This window comes from Kogia breviceps, chromosome 9, assembly GCF_026419965.1.
Source record: "Kogia breviceps isolate mKogBre1 chromosome 9, mKogBre1 haplotype 1, whole genome shotgun sequence".
Lineage (NCBI taxonomy): Eukaryota > Metazoa > Chordata > Mammalia > Artiodactyla > Physeteridae > Kogia > Kogia breviceps.
The window spans coordinates 73,245,337-73,261,147 of NC_081318.1; positions in this window are offsets into that span (position 1 = coordinate 73,245,337).

Sequence of the window (15,811 nt, forward strand, 5' to 3'; positions counted from 1 at the left end):
GTGCCCTCATAGGACTTACCCGCAAGATGAGCTGCTTATGCCAAGAATGATTGTCTATAAATATCTCTTTTCTCAGGCAGACATTTGATGGGTTTAGATAATCACTGCTTTCGGATAAGGACATGACTGAAGCTTTATCCTACATTCTCTGTTGGTTGCAGCCACAGGCTACCTGAATTTTAATTATAGTTTTGATATGAGCATATACCTTTATGCTAAAACAGGAAACTATGCAGTCTAAGCAAATATTGTCCTCAATTTGCCACAGCTGAATTCTTCATTTCTCCAAGAGTTATGGAAATTTGCCATAAACTTGCTTCTTAATTCTGATTATCACATGGCATATGAAAGTTTTAGGAGAAAAGAGATGCCTTTTGATATTCAAACTAAGGGGTTCCACATTGGACTGGAACCTGAGATTTCTCAGATTTTGTATCTTACAGGACATATTTTGGACCTTGTAGAACTTGTCCCCTTCCTACAGAGTCTGATTTTTATAAGAAATATACAAATTCCCCTCATATATTTTGAGAGTAAAAGCAAACAAAAATTATCTATAGCTAGAAAGTAATTACCTGGTTGGAAAAGATGAAATAGCACTAAACAGAGGCCTTCTGCTGTATTAAATGTCTTCTAGGTTATCTAATGCCTGTATTTTATGTTCCATGATTTAGCTTCTAGCTATTGAAGCAGGTATGGGATTACATATCACTAATCCTTTTCCTTTTTTTTTTTTTTTTTTTTTGCGGTACGCGGGCCTCTCACTGCTGTGGCCTCTCCTGTTGCGGAACACAGGCTCCAGACGCGCAGGTTCAGCGGCCATGGCTCACAAGCCTAGCCGCTCCGCGGCATGTGCGATCTTCCCGGACCGGGGCACGAACCCGTGTCCCCTGCATCGGCAGGCGGACTCGCAATCACCGCGCCACCAGGGAAGCCCAATCCTTTTCCTTTTAACTAAATAATTCTGTTCCAAATTAAGAAATACTTAATGTGCTTATAACAGAAAGTTTCATACTTGCATTTATTCAAGTTTTATGAATTAAAAATATCTAACCTAATTCAAGTAGTAGTATTTTGCTTCTCTCCTTTTTAAAATATATATTAATGGGAAAATATCAAAATTTAAATCAGCTTCTGAAAGCAAGAACGACTGGAGAGGCAACTCCTACATCTTAAGGGTTTACCCCTAAGTGCAATTTCAGATAGCTTCCAAAACTTTCAAATAGAGTTGTTAGGACTAAAATTATAAAAAACCATTAACTTCCATGCAGTTGGTTATGCCTTTTCCTGCATGGGTTTGTAATTCTCTGGCAATATATTTCTAAGATTTAGTTTGTTAACTATAAATGGTATGGGTAAACTATGATTTTTCTTCAGAAAATCAGTTATAGCAATTAATCTGAACAGAAACGTGAAATTTATTAAACACTTTCTACATACACATTACACACAAACACACACACACACACACACACACGAGTTTCACACATCAGACATTCTACTTTAACATGCAACATGGAGAAGTAATTTTGGCAGATGGTCCTAAACATTTGTCTTCCTTAGATGACCATCTGGCTTAAACATTCACCTCATAGTTTTCAATTGCTCATTTCTATTTTTCAAAAGAAAAATGGTGTCTAAATTTGCAATGAAATGGAAAATACAGAAACTGGCTTTTACATAGTTGGGGCAATGTTCTTCTGTGGAATCTTACAACTAGTTAGCCATCCATAAGAACGAATGTCAATGAATACATCAAGAGCAATAAACGGTGTTCAAATCCCATACATGCCTCACCTCAAATATTACCTATGTATCATGGCAGGCAGAGTGGCATTGGTAGGATGGTTTATGGCATGGGAAGAACCAGCATTCTTATAAAAATGGGAGAAATTCATTCCTTGGAGGAGAGAGAAGAAGGGATTAAATAAGGCTTCATGTACACCCATGTTATAGCAGCACTATTCACAATAGCCTAGAGGTGGAAGAAACCCAAGTGCACAAGTGAATGGATAAACAAAATGAGGTACATACGTATAGTGGAATATTATTTATCCTTAAAAAGGAAGGAAATTCTTCCACACGCTGCAACATGGATGAACCTTAAAGACATTATGCTAGGAAGAATAAGCCAGTCAAAAAAACACAAATACTGTATGATTCCACTTATATGAAATTATCTAGAGTCATCAAATTCATAGAACAGAAAGAAGAATGGTAGTTGCCAAGGGCTGGGGGTAGGGAGAAATGGGGAGTTGTTGTTTAATAGATATAGAGTTTCAGATTTACAAGATGAAAAAGTTCTAGAGATTCGTGTTTCACAGCAATGTGAATACATTTATCACTACTGAACTGAACACTTAGAAATGATTAAGGTGATAAATTTCATGTTGTGTTTTACCACAACTTTAGAAAAATAAGTCTTCAAAGAGAAAGATCACTTGAACTGAACAATAACATGAATAATTACAATAAACTGGTGGAAGTGGGGGACAATTCTAGGGAATCTTAAATCAAGAGGATACCTTGGGAAAAGGATGGAATTGGGAAGATACAGAATAGTCAGACTGGCAACTAGTTTAGGGTAGGTCATATTCCACTGACTAATAGGCTGAACAGTGCAGCTGGAAATGTAGATCTGAGCCTATGGTGGACATTTATCTGTCTCCACAATACCACCTGTCAGCTGCGCATGACTAGCCCCCCTTTTCCTTTTAATCTTCCTCAATTCATATGGTTTGGGGAGAATTAACTGCAGGTTTCAATAATCAAAGTATCCCCTCCCTCAAACATATACACACATACAGAAATGGGACATTTTGATTCCTTTGTAGGGTTTGGTAGGAATTTATCATGGAAAGAGACTCCATCTTCCATAGACATAAAATTTAAAGATCACGTCAACCTGTGGATGTCCCTAGACATCTTTTCCCATGTAGGGAATCCTACTGACAATACAGAAGAAATAAGAGTTGAAATAGAGACAGAAATAGAGTAGGTGGAAAAAAAAAAAGGAAGGAAGGGAAAGGGGGAGAGAGAGAAGAGGAAGAGGGAGGGAAGAATAAAAAGGGAGGGGAGGGAAGGAGAAAGAAAGGAAGAGGGAGAGAGAATGGGGAAAGAGACAGAGGGAGGAGGGGGGGCGGGGAGGGGGGAGGGAGGAAAACTTGATACCTGATAATATTTGAACATCTGAATCCACCTATGCCAATCAGAACAACCCTGGACTGTTCTACTTTATAGACCCCAAATTCCCTTGCTTGGCATAAGCTGGTTTAAGATGAGTTTTTGTCACTTGAAATCACAAGAGCTCTGACTAATCTAGGGCTAGATTGCGGGGAGCCTTCACGGGCTTTCATAGTGATAATCTGTCACTTTCATATGTTTGCAGATGAAGGAAGCATCATCATATGGCAACTCTTAGGAACCCCTCAGCTATTTTACAGGATTGTCGACCATACAGGCAGTTGGTAGACATTTGACCACTCAAGGTACCTAGTTTCGGCTGCTATAAAGTAACTGTAAAATGTACTAATTAAGAGCCTGGACACTGGAGCCTATCAGGTTCACATCTGACTTTACCACTTACTAGCTACATAAACTCAAGCCAGTTACTTAAACTGTGTCTTTCTTTCTTCATCTATATAATGCAGATAACAACGGGATTTTGTCAAGAGCCATGAAGAGTCTTAGACTTTACCTTATGTGCAAGCTAACAACTTAACTTGCCACAGTTTCACATATACTGACAGAAGACACAAAACTTCTGGATCTGAGACAAGCAGATAGCCAAAGTGTCAACACTGCTGTGTCAGTTCCCCAAAACAAAGTTCCCAGTGACACTGCAGGTTTGCCTAGATAAATGCTTGCACACACTGAGAACTGTGCTACAAAAGAGGAATTCTGGGCCTGGAGTGGTTGCTGCTTTACAGCAGCCTGTAAGCAAGCCAACTCTTTGTCCCAGAGCTGGATATTACCTCATCTCCCAAGCATTGCAAACACAAGCCTGAAAAGTGACTCAGGTAAAAAGCTCTCAGGGCCTTGCATTCTTGGCATTCTCAGCAAGATGGATAGCAGTGCAAGAGACCCATGGAGAATTAACTGTCTCCAACAGGTTGTTGAAAGGGCTGAATGAGTTAACATATGCAAGGTGCTAAGAAGAGTAACAACTCTGTAGAAGCATTAGTAGTAGTAGTAGTAGTAGTAGAAGCAGTAGTAGAAGTATTATAGTAGTAGTAGTGGTAGTATATGGATGTTAGCTGCCTGTTTCTTTAAAGTAGCCCCTCAATAATACATGTATATATCTAATATAAAATATATATTAGGTACATATATACATTTGGACAGATATATAAGATAGATATAATAGATATACAATATATATTTTAGAAAGTTGCAGAAATACAAATGATAATAAACTAAAAATCTCCACCAATGCCACCATCAAGTTTTATCCATTTTGTTTTGCTTTTTGTTTTTCTATGCATATATATTTTTATTTTCTTAAATTGATATCCAAGTCCAGATACCATTTTTATCTTACTTTTTCCACTTTTTATGACATTGTGAGCATTTTCCATTCAGTAAACAATAGTCTAAAATTAATTAATTTTAACAATATTCCAATGTATGAATATATCATAAACTTTTTACTTATTCCCTTACTGTTGGACATTTTGGCTGTTTCTCATTTTCCACTAGATGCTTAACTTCTACCACAAATGATGAAGTTAAGTGGAATTCCAATTAGAAGCAACCCAAAACATAAAGTTACATAAATTTAATTCCTGGACTCTCAACTCTAAGTCTTTCCTTAATTGGTAATAAGCTTGTTCTTTTTCCTCAAACCACATGAAACTTAATATCTAATTTATCCCAAGTTCCCTCATATGAACTACACACTTCGCATTAATAGGGAGTCACTGTGGCAGTGAGTTTCAGCGAGGGCAGAATCTAACATCATAGAATCTTACTTAATTTAGGAAAACCTACTCTGAAAACTTTGTTATGATTCCCTATGGAAATATATCCCCTGCCTTTCACCCATTTTCTAACTGAAAAGTAAGCAATAAAAAAAGAAGCAAAAGAGGTATCAAGAAAGATCCATGCATAAAACTTCCATATTTTACTCATACAAGAGCCCTCAAGATCAACCTACTTTTATTCTACATCTAATTGTAAACTACTTCTCAGAAATGAACACTTATTGAATCCCTTAGTGTATCAGGTACATATGTCAGATATGTTACGTGCCTCATTACAGTCTCTGCAGATTGGGAAACATTAGAAGATCTATAAAACACTGGGAAACATATAGAAGATCTATAAAAGTAGAACTGAGCTCTAAAACCGAAATCATCTTAGCCCATTTAGTGCAGTGGCTTCTCTACATGAACATCTAAAAAGAAACTTAGACTCATAAGTATTCCCTCAAGTTATTAAGAAAACATTCTATTGACATTTATACCATGATAAAGACACTTGCATTCAAGATATATTTAACAAATATTTTGACTAATGTGCTTAAAACAGTTACCTTTAATTTTTTGAAAAATGTGTTTATGTGAAAGCAATTGTTTTTTGACATTAAATATGTGGAACTTTTAGTCATTACTTTGCTGAATGGGCCACCTATGTCATTTCTTCTTTCCATTTTGCTTTCATGTCATCTGATGATTAGTTTCCTTCTCTGGAACATTTACCATAATGGAAGACATAGCTTTAGCTAATCAAATAAAATGTAAAGAATAACAAGGAAGAATGAAAACATAAATCACAATGACATTCTAACCAGAGGATACAGAAATGGAAAAAAATGTGTGCGCTATGAGATGTTAACAAATATTTCCTTTGTTTATAAGCCAAATAGAATTGAACTAGCCATCCATAATTTTTGGAAAGAAAATCAAAATAATGGAATTTTGTTTATCTGATTGGTTTTGGGTCTTGTTTTTAGTGCTTTCTCTTCTGCTTTATCTCACTTTTCTTTAGTGCTTTAGTGCTACAACAGTTCTGTTAGTAAAAGCTCCCTGTTAATATAAAACAGCAATTAATTCAATCTTATTGCCCTTCAAATTTGTCAAGACAAAAGAAGTTTAACTTTTGGGGGGTTCTATTAAACTTCTATTTATCTAGTTCTTCCTATCAGAGGCAGTTAATTAAAATCAGGGCTTCCCTGGTGGTGCAGTGGTTGAGAGTCCACCTGCTGATGCAGGGGACACAGCTTCTTGCCCCGGTCCCCCACATGCCGCGGAGCGGCTGGGCCCGTGAGCCATGGCCGCTGAGCCTGCACGTCCGGAGCCTGTGCTCTGCAACGGGAGAGGCCACAACAGTGAGAGGCCCGCATACCACAAACAAAAACCCAACAAATCAAGCAAGTTTGTAATGGGGATCAAAGCAGAATAGCAGCTGTGAAAGGTGATACACAGTGACCAAACTGTGATGCAGAAGCTGGAGGGGCTTAGATGAGGTAAGAAGAGTCTAAATTCCTCCCAAAGAAGAGTAACTTTTCTTTCTAAAAGTCTTAAAATCACAGCAAGATGAAGAAGACAGACAGTGAGTGTGATGGCTAGAGAATAAGTCTCTAGGGGTCCCTTCACTTAAAAGAGGGAAGGCAGGAAAAGGATGTTGTTGGTGATGAATCAATCAAGTCTTTGTGAGCAGGCCCCAGGAATCACCCTCCCCATGGTAGGTCCTGATAAACTATGGAGAGGGGCCAAGGAACAGTAGCAATGACAAGCTTAGAATGTCCTCTAAAGATCACTTAAAATCTAAAATTCTGATGGATTTAAATGCTATAATTTTTCCAGTTAAAGAAAATCTTTATCATAAATACCAATTTGCAAATAGAAAGTACAAATACCAAGACATGTAGTCTTATCTGTTCTAACATAAATAAAGAACCCTCTACTGTGCAGTTATATGTGAGGAAAAAGTCCTTAGCTTTGATAAGTAACAGCTCACTCAACAGTAAGATCAAAGAGTAGCCTAATTGACTTTTTCAGCATACTATTCTAATGTTTAGTCAGGAAAAAACAAGTACCCTGAGAATCCCTGATTTGGTTTCAATGTATGACTTTCAATCTGGTTTTTCAATATGATCACTCAATTCTGTGACTACAGGTATCATTAAAATGATATGGAAATGCCTTAAGAAAAAAATGGGATATGACTGAGCCCCTATGTGTCAGGCACTTTCTACTCTCACGACAAATCAGAAAAGTTGAATAATTTATCCCTTGCCCAAGTTGATACAGCTTTCTGGGGGAGAAGGCAGGATCTGATTTTAAGATGGTCTGGCTTCATAGTTCATTTTCTGTTCATTACACCATACTACCTTCTATCATTTCCTTGTATAGGAAGGTGAAGGACTGACCCATAGATTATTTTCCCAATTGAGCCAAAAATGCATTGTTATGATACAGAGACATTAAGAAGTACTTCAAAGGAAGTGAAAAAAGGCCCTATCCACTGAAAAGCTTTTTTGATAGACTAAATACTTCCAAAGTGCTGGGGCTTCCTCTACCAGTCAGCAGAGACCAGACACCAAAGAACTGATTGTACATATGATAGGGGGTTCCCTGTCTTTCACCTTTATTTTCCCCATCCTACCATGAAGAAACATTACACCATAGAAGATACCAACACCTCCCTCATTATCTTCCCTGCCAACACAGTCTTTAAAAAATGTATATATAGGATATTTAAAACATATAAAACATGTGCAGAATAAAACAATATATAGCCAAGTACTCACATCCCAACTTAGTAAACAGCATTTAGTCACATCAGCTTTTAAGGCTAAGTTTGATTAGGGGGAAAAAATTCAAAAGGAGGAGAGTTTCCTAATAAATTTTATTACGCATAGTGTGAGGGAAACCCATTAAAAAGTCAAGATATATTTCCGTCCCAAAGCACATTAAATAATTTATATGAAATGCTTAATATGTCTAAAAAATAAGTATGCATAATGGAAAATGTACAATAGAAGAATTAAGAGGGTTGCTTCTATGTAGAACTCAGTGGTATCAGAGATACAACTCTGAGACTCAAGGCTGTGCACAGTCAAAGCAGATAGCAGACACAATGACATGTTAAATTACCCACATGATGGATGGCTTAATGAACCCCCTTGTGTTGATCATACTTGGCATTAATCAAAGAGCCATGAACAGATTCCCTTATTTTCTCAATGCTTCTCTGATAAACCAATTTCATTTAACCTTGGACAGCAACTTTAATAGCTTCCACAGGACACCTGTTGATACCTTCCTGGGTATACAATGATTAAACCACAACCCAGGAAGTATGCCATGAATTTTCTTCATTTGAAATTAGAATTTTTATTCTTGACTATTTGTGTAAACTATGCTAAAAACACTGAGATATGTAAAGATTTTCATTTATCCATGCTCTATTTCAAAACATCAATTAATGTCATATTCATGAAAAAAATAACACATTACCAAAACTTTGGTAGCTCTGAGAATTGATCCCTGATCACATGCCCCTCACTCCCTCACAACATAACTACCATTCTAAATTTATGCTTATTTCCATATATTATCTATACTTTTACTCCATTTGTATACATTCCTAAACAACATGTATCACAGTCTTTACATGTTTCCAAAACTAAATGCAAATGGTTTTATACAGTACAAACACTTCTGCAATTTTCCTTTTTTGATGATCATAGGTTTGTGAGATTCACAAAGATGGTGATACAGTAGGATCTGTAATAACATTTCAACTGCATGATTCCATTGTATCAATATATAACCTTTTTCCTATTGACAAACAGAACTGCTTTGCCATTATAAATAATGCTGTTCTAAATGTTTTTATACCTGCATTCATACATGAGAGCTTCCCGAGGCTACACTTACAAGCGAGATTTCTGGGACTTCCCTGGTGGTGCAGTGGTTAAGAATGCGCCTGCCAATGCAGGGGACACGGCTTTGAGCCCTTGTCCAGGGAGATCCCACATGTCGCAGACCAACTAAGCCTGTGCGCCACAACTACTGAGACTGAACTCTAGAGCCCGCGAGCCACAGCTACTGAGCCCACGTGCCACAACTACTGAAGCCCGCACACCTAGAGCCCACACTCTGCAACACGAGAAGCCACCACAATGAGAACCCCGCACACCTCAACAAAGAGTAGCTGCCGCTCACCACAACTAGAGAAAGCCCCATGCACAGCAACCAAGACCCAACGCAGCCAAAAATAAATTTATAAAAAATAAATATATAGGGGCTTCCCTGGTGGCGCAGTGGTTGAGAGTCCGCCTGCCGATGCAGGGGACACCGGTTCGTGCCCCGGTCCGGGAAGATCCCACATGCTGCAGAGTGGCTAGGCCCGTGAGCCATGGCCGCTGAGTCTGCGTGTCCGGAGCCTGTGCTCCGCAAAGGGAGAGGCCACAACAGTGATAGGCCCGCATACCGCAAAAATAAAATAAAATAAAACAAAATAAAATAAAAATATAAAAGTTACACGCATTTTTTTAAAAAAAAAGGATATTATGAGGGTTTAATGTTTGTTATGGACTGAATTGTGTCCCCTCAAAAATAAATAAATAAATTTAAAAAAGTGAGATTTCTGGATCAAAAGTTATGTGCATCTTCAACTAAACTAGATATTAAAACTATTTTGGATGGAAGAAAGTTCAACAAATTCACAACCCCTCTCTCCTTTCACCTTTTTTTTTTTTTTTTTTTGGAAAATAAATGGGTCAGGACCTATGCCCCTGGGAAGGGACTCAGATGAAAAGGGAGATTACACAGGTGGACATCTACCCAGAGGAGTGAGTGCATTGAGTCACAGATTGGGGACCTAGTCCTGGGGTCCAACATGGAGTAGACAAGCTCAACTGGTTGGTTGGAGGGCTGCTGGGACAAACAGAAGGCTGGGTGGAGAATCCCGGATTCTGCTCCTGAGGACACTGCATACTGGCTAGCCCCTGAGACAGGGAAGAGAGAAGTCTGCCCTAGTGGCTGACCTAGAGGCTGCCTGGTTTTCCTCAACCACCTCGCCACATGCCCCAGCCCAAATTGAGCAAATGCTCCAGCCCCCTCACTCCATGCCATAGTGCAGCACTGGATCTGGGATGGTCACAACTAGAGGAAAGACTAGACTTTGGAACACAGAAGTAACCTAGTCCCAGGGCAGAGCCCTGGGTGGGACAGCAGCAGCCATTGTTGATGCTTACTCAAGCAGTGCCTCAGGAGCTACCTAGATCTCTGACAGCAGCTGCTCCACCACAGCTGGCCTCCTGATACACACTGAGAGTCCACATGGGCCTCCACCAGCCCTGTAGAGCAGTTTTATGGCAAGGCAGTGGGCAGCAAAGGTGGTGGGCAGTCATCAGATGTGACAGACAGAGGAGACTTGTGCCTGAGACTGTGTCTGGGCAGAGCCATGAACACATGCACAGGCAGCATATCAGACCTTTGTGTGCACACAGGCCCCACTTCCTCCAGCACTGCCCCCTCTGGGGCAAAGGTCAGAGTGTAGGGAGAGGGAAAAACACACACTTAAGGAACAGAGCCAGCTCAAGCATGAGCCACATGGCTCCTGCTTTAGCAGCTTGGGATCAGACCATGCCCCTGATAAGGCAATGACAGCACTCAGCAGAAAGAAAGTCCTTCCTCACACCCAGTGCCAGCTCTAGCCCCTCCATCTCCAGCCCTTCCCCCTATCAAGGTGATAGCTGCCAGCACCATGAGGAAAACTGTGTCTTGCATCCACACCTCTCCCACCTTAGGCACTGGGCACATGCAGTCTGTATAGAGATGTTCCACATAACAACACCCCTTCAACACAGCAATAGGTAACTGCTTCACATAAATTCCTAGAGGCAGAGACAGTTAAGCAAAATGAAAAGGCATAGGAAGTACTCTCAATTGAAAGAGCAAGATGAAATCCCTGAAAATATAAAAATAAAACAGAAATAAGCAATTTACCAGATAAGGCATTCAAAACATTAGTAATAAAAATCTTAACTGGATTAAGGAAAACAATTGATCTAAACAGTGAACACTTTAACAAAGAACTAGAAAATATAAGAAAAAGACCCAATCAAAACTGAATAATTCAATAGCTGAAATAAAAAGGCACACTTAGCAGACTAAGTAATACAGAAGAACACATAAGTGATCTGGAAGATATAATCATAGAAATCACCAAATCAAACCAGCAGAAGGAAATCAAATTTAAAAATGAAAGCAATTAAGAGATCTCTGAGATAGCATTAAGCATTCCAACATTTGCATTATAGGTATTCCAGAAGGAGAAGAGAGAGAGAGGGGAATAGAAAATGTATATGAGGAAATTATGGCTGAACATTTCCCAAACTTGAAGAAAGAAACAGATATGCAGGTACAGGAGGAAGCACAGATGGTCCCAAAGAAGATGAACCCAAACAGTCCCACACTAAGATATATCATAATTAAAATGATGAAAGTTAAAGAGAGAATTCTAAAGGCAGCAAGATAAAAAACAAAGAGTTATATGCAAGGGAATTCCTGTATGGCTATCAGCTAATTTCTCTGCAGAAACTTGGCAGGCCAGAAGGGAGTGGGATGATATAATCAAAGTGTTAAAAGAAAAAAACCTTCAACCTACAATACTATAGCCAGCAATATTATCATTTAGAATAGAAGGAGAGATAAAGAACTTCTCAGACAAGCAAAAACTAAGAGTACACCAATACTAAACTTACCCTAAAAAAATGTTGAAGGGTTTTCTCTAAATAGAAAAGAAGTAAGAAGCTAAAGGAAAGGGAAAATCCCACTGGGAAAGGCAAATATATACAACAGTACAGACTGATGATCAATCATTTAAATTAACCAGTAAATAGATCAAAAGACAAAAAATTGTAAAATCATCTATAACTACAATAAACAGTTAAGGAATAAACATGAAGATGACAAATATGATATTGAAAACAAAATGTGGGGGAGGAGAAGTTAAAAAAAAAGATCTTTTTGAATGTGTTTGAACTTAAATGACTACCAGTTTAAAACAAGACATAATTATAGGTTAACATATATGAACCCCATGGTCACCACAAATCAAAAACGTACAATAGACACACAAAAACTAAAAAGAAAGGAACACAAGCAAATAACTAAAGAAAATCATCAAACCACAAGGGAAGAAACAAAAGAAGAAATGAACAGAGCACTATAAAAACAACTATATTTCTATTATGCCATATAGAAAAAATAATAAAGTGGCAATAAGTACGTATTTATCAAGAATTACTTTAAATTTCAATAGGCGAAATGTTCAAAATACACAGGGTGGCCAAATGGATAAAAAATACAAGACCCTTAAATATGCTTCCTACAAGAGACTCACTTCATGGAGAAAGACACACACAGATGGAAAGTTATGGGATATAACTGTTTCATGCAAATGGAAATAACAAGAAAGCAGGGGTAGTAATACTCGTATCAGACAAAATAGACTTGAAAACAAAGGCTATAGCAAAAAATAAAGAAGGGTATTACATAATGATAAAGGAATCAATACAAGAAGAGGATATTACACTTGTTAACATATATGCAACCAATATAGGAGCACCTAAATATATAAAGCAAATACTAACAGACATAAAGGGAGAAATTGACAATAATATGATAATCATAGGGAATGTTAACACCACACTGACATCAAGGGACAGACCATCCAGACAGGAAAACAATAATACAACAGTGGTCATAAATAGCACAACAGTGGTCATAAACAGTTAAATTTAATTGATATCGACATGATGTTCCATCCAAAAACAGCAAAATACCCATGCTTTTCAAGTGTACATGAAATGTTCTCCAGAACAGATCACATTCTAGGCCACAAAACAAGTCTCAAAATAGGAGGAGAAAAATTATATCAAGCATTTTTTATGACCATAACGGTATAAAACTAGAAATCAATTAGAAAAATGGAAAAGAACAAACACGTGGAGACTGAACAACATGATACTAGAAAACTAATGGGTCAACCTAGAAATAGAAAAGGAAATCAGAAAATACCTTGAGACAAGTAAAAATGGAAACACAACATTCCAAAGTCTATGGGATTCAGCAAAAGCAATTCTAAGAGGGACGTTTATAGAGAAACAGGCCTTCCTCAAGGAACAAGAAAAATCTCAATAAAACAACCTAACATACCACCTAAACCTAAAGGAATTAGAAGAAGAACAAACAAAGCCCAAAGTCAGCAGAAGGAAGGAAATAATAAAGATCAGAGAGGAAATAAATAAAATAGAGATTTAAAAAAAAAGATCAATGAAACCAAGAGCTGGTTTTTTTGAAAACATGAACAAAACTGATAAACCTTTAGCCAGGCTCACCAAGAACAAAAGAGAGATGACCCAAATAGTACTGTGCATAGTACTGGCACAAAAACAGACACACAGGTCAATGCAACAGAATAGAGAACCAAAAATAAACCCACTCACCTATGGCTGATTAATCTATGACAAAGGAAGCAAGAATATACAGAGCATACAATGGAGAAAAGACAGTCTCTTCAACAAGCAGAACTGGGAAAACTGGACAGCTGCATATAAAACAATGAGATTAGAAAACGTCCTCAAACCATATACAAAAATAAACTCAAAATGGATTAAAGACCTAACGGTAAGACCTGAAATCATAAAACTCCTAGAAGAGAACATAGGCAGAACACTGTTTGACATAAATCATAGCAGTAGTGTTTTTGATCTGTATCCAAAGGCAAGAGAAATATAAGCAAAAAAAAAAAAAAAAAAACCAAATGAACCTAATTAAACTTAAAAGCTTTTGTATAGCAAAGGAAACCACTGACAAAATGAAAAGACAACCTAATGAATGGGAGAAAATATTTGCAAACGATTTGATCAACAAGGGATTAATATCCAAAATATATAAGCTGCTCATACAACTCAATATCAAACAAACAAACAATCAAAACATGGGCAGAAGGCCTGAATAGCCACCTTTCCAAAAATGACATACAGATGGCTAACAGGGAAATGAAAAGATGCTCAACATCACTAATTATTAGAGAAGTGCAAATTAAAACAACAATGAGATATCACCTCACACCTGTTAGAGTGGCTATCATCAAAAAATCTACACATAACAAATGCTGGCGAGGATGTGGAGAAAAGAGAACCTTTGTACACTGTTGGTGGGAATGTAAATTGGTGTAGCCACTTAGGAAAACAGTATGGAGGTTTCTCAAAAAACTAAAAATAAAACTACCATGTGATCCAGTAATTCCACTCCTGGGTATATATTTGGAAAAAATGAAAACACAAAGTCAAAAAGATACATGCACCCAAATGTTCATAACAGCACTATTTACAATAGCCAAGATAGGGAAGCAACCCAAATAGCATCAACAGACAAATGGATAAAGAAGATGTGATATGTATATACACAATGGAATATTACTCAGCCATAAAAAAGAATGAAATTATGCTATTTGCAGGAACATGGATGGACCTAGAGAATATTATGCTTAGTGAAATTAGTCAGACAGAGAAAGACAAACATTGTATGATATCACTTATATGTGGCATCTAAAAAATAATACAAATGAGTGTATATGCAAAACAGAAACAGACTTATAGATATAGAAAACAAACTAGTGGTTACCAAAGGGGAGAAGAAAAAAATAGGGGAAAATGAGGGGTATGGGATTAAGAGATACAAACTACTATATATAAAATAGATAAGCAACAAGGATATATTGTATAGCACAGGAAATTATAGTTATTATCTTGTAATAAATTTTAATGGAGTATAGTCTATAAAAATACTGGACCACTAGGTTGTACACCTGAAACCAATATAATATTGTAAGTCAACTGTAGCTCAATTTTTTAAATGTGGCCTTCCTTATCTTTGGTGTAGCCATTCTGAAAAATAAAGACCTCTTACCTCTCTTTGAGAGCAATTTGGCAATATCTATCAACAGTTTTTAAAACTGACTAGTCTTTGATTCAGAGGTATCTGGAAATTTAAGGACACATTCAGAGGTATACATGAAAATTTGTATAGTAAAATATTGACCTTAGTGTTAAATATGATTTCCGTTGCAATGTTGTTGGTACAACAAGCAAATTATCTACCAGGTAGCAACTAAATAAATGGGTGTATATTCACATAACTGCACACTAAGCAGAAATTTAAAAGAATGAGGTAGAAGAAAATGAACTGATACATTATTGTTTCGGTTATTGTTTGCTACATAACAAACCACTCAAATACAAAGCAATTATTTACAATTTCTTAGGATGCTGTGAATTGACTAAAGGTATTCTTCTGATCTTTTTTTGGTTGGGGCCATTCAAAGCACTGCATTCAGCTGGCAGGTGAACTGGAGCTAGAACATCCAAGAAGACCTCACTCACACAGCTGTCATTTGGTGTGGTTGTCACCTGGAACACCTCAGTTCCCTTCCATGAAACTTCTCTTCATCCAGAAGTCTAGACCAGTTTCCTTATAGCATGGTAGCTGTGTTCCAAGAGGGAGTGATCCAAGAGGACAAGCCCCACCGTGCAAGTTCTTATCAAGCTTCTTCTTGCATCAAGCTTGCTAATGTCCCACTGGCCAAAGCAAGACACATGGTCAAACCCAGACACAGTGTGGGAAAGGACCACACAAGGGTGTGAGTCCAGGAAGTATGATTCATTAGGCATCACCTAATGAATGTGTAACCGTCTACCACAATTATTAAGCGAACAAATGAAAAATGTATAACGGTCTACCACAATTATTAAGTGAACAAATGAAAAAGCAGAAGAGTAAAATAGGAT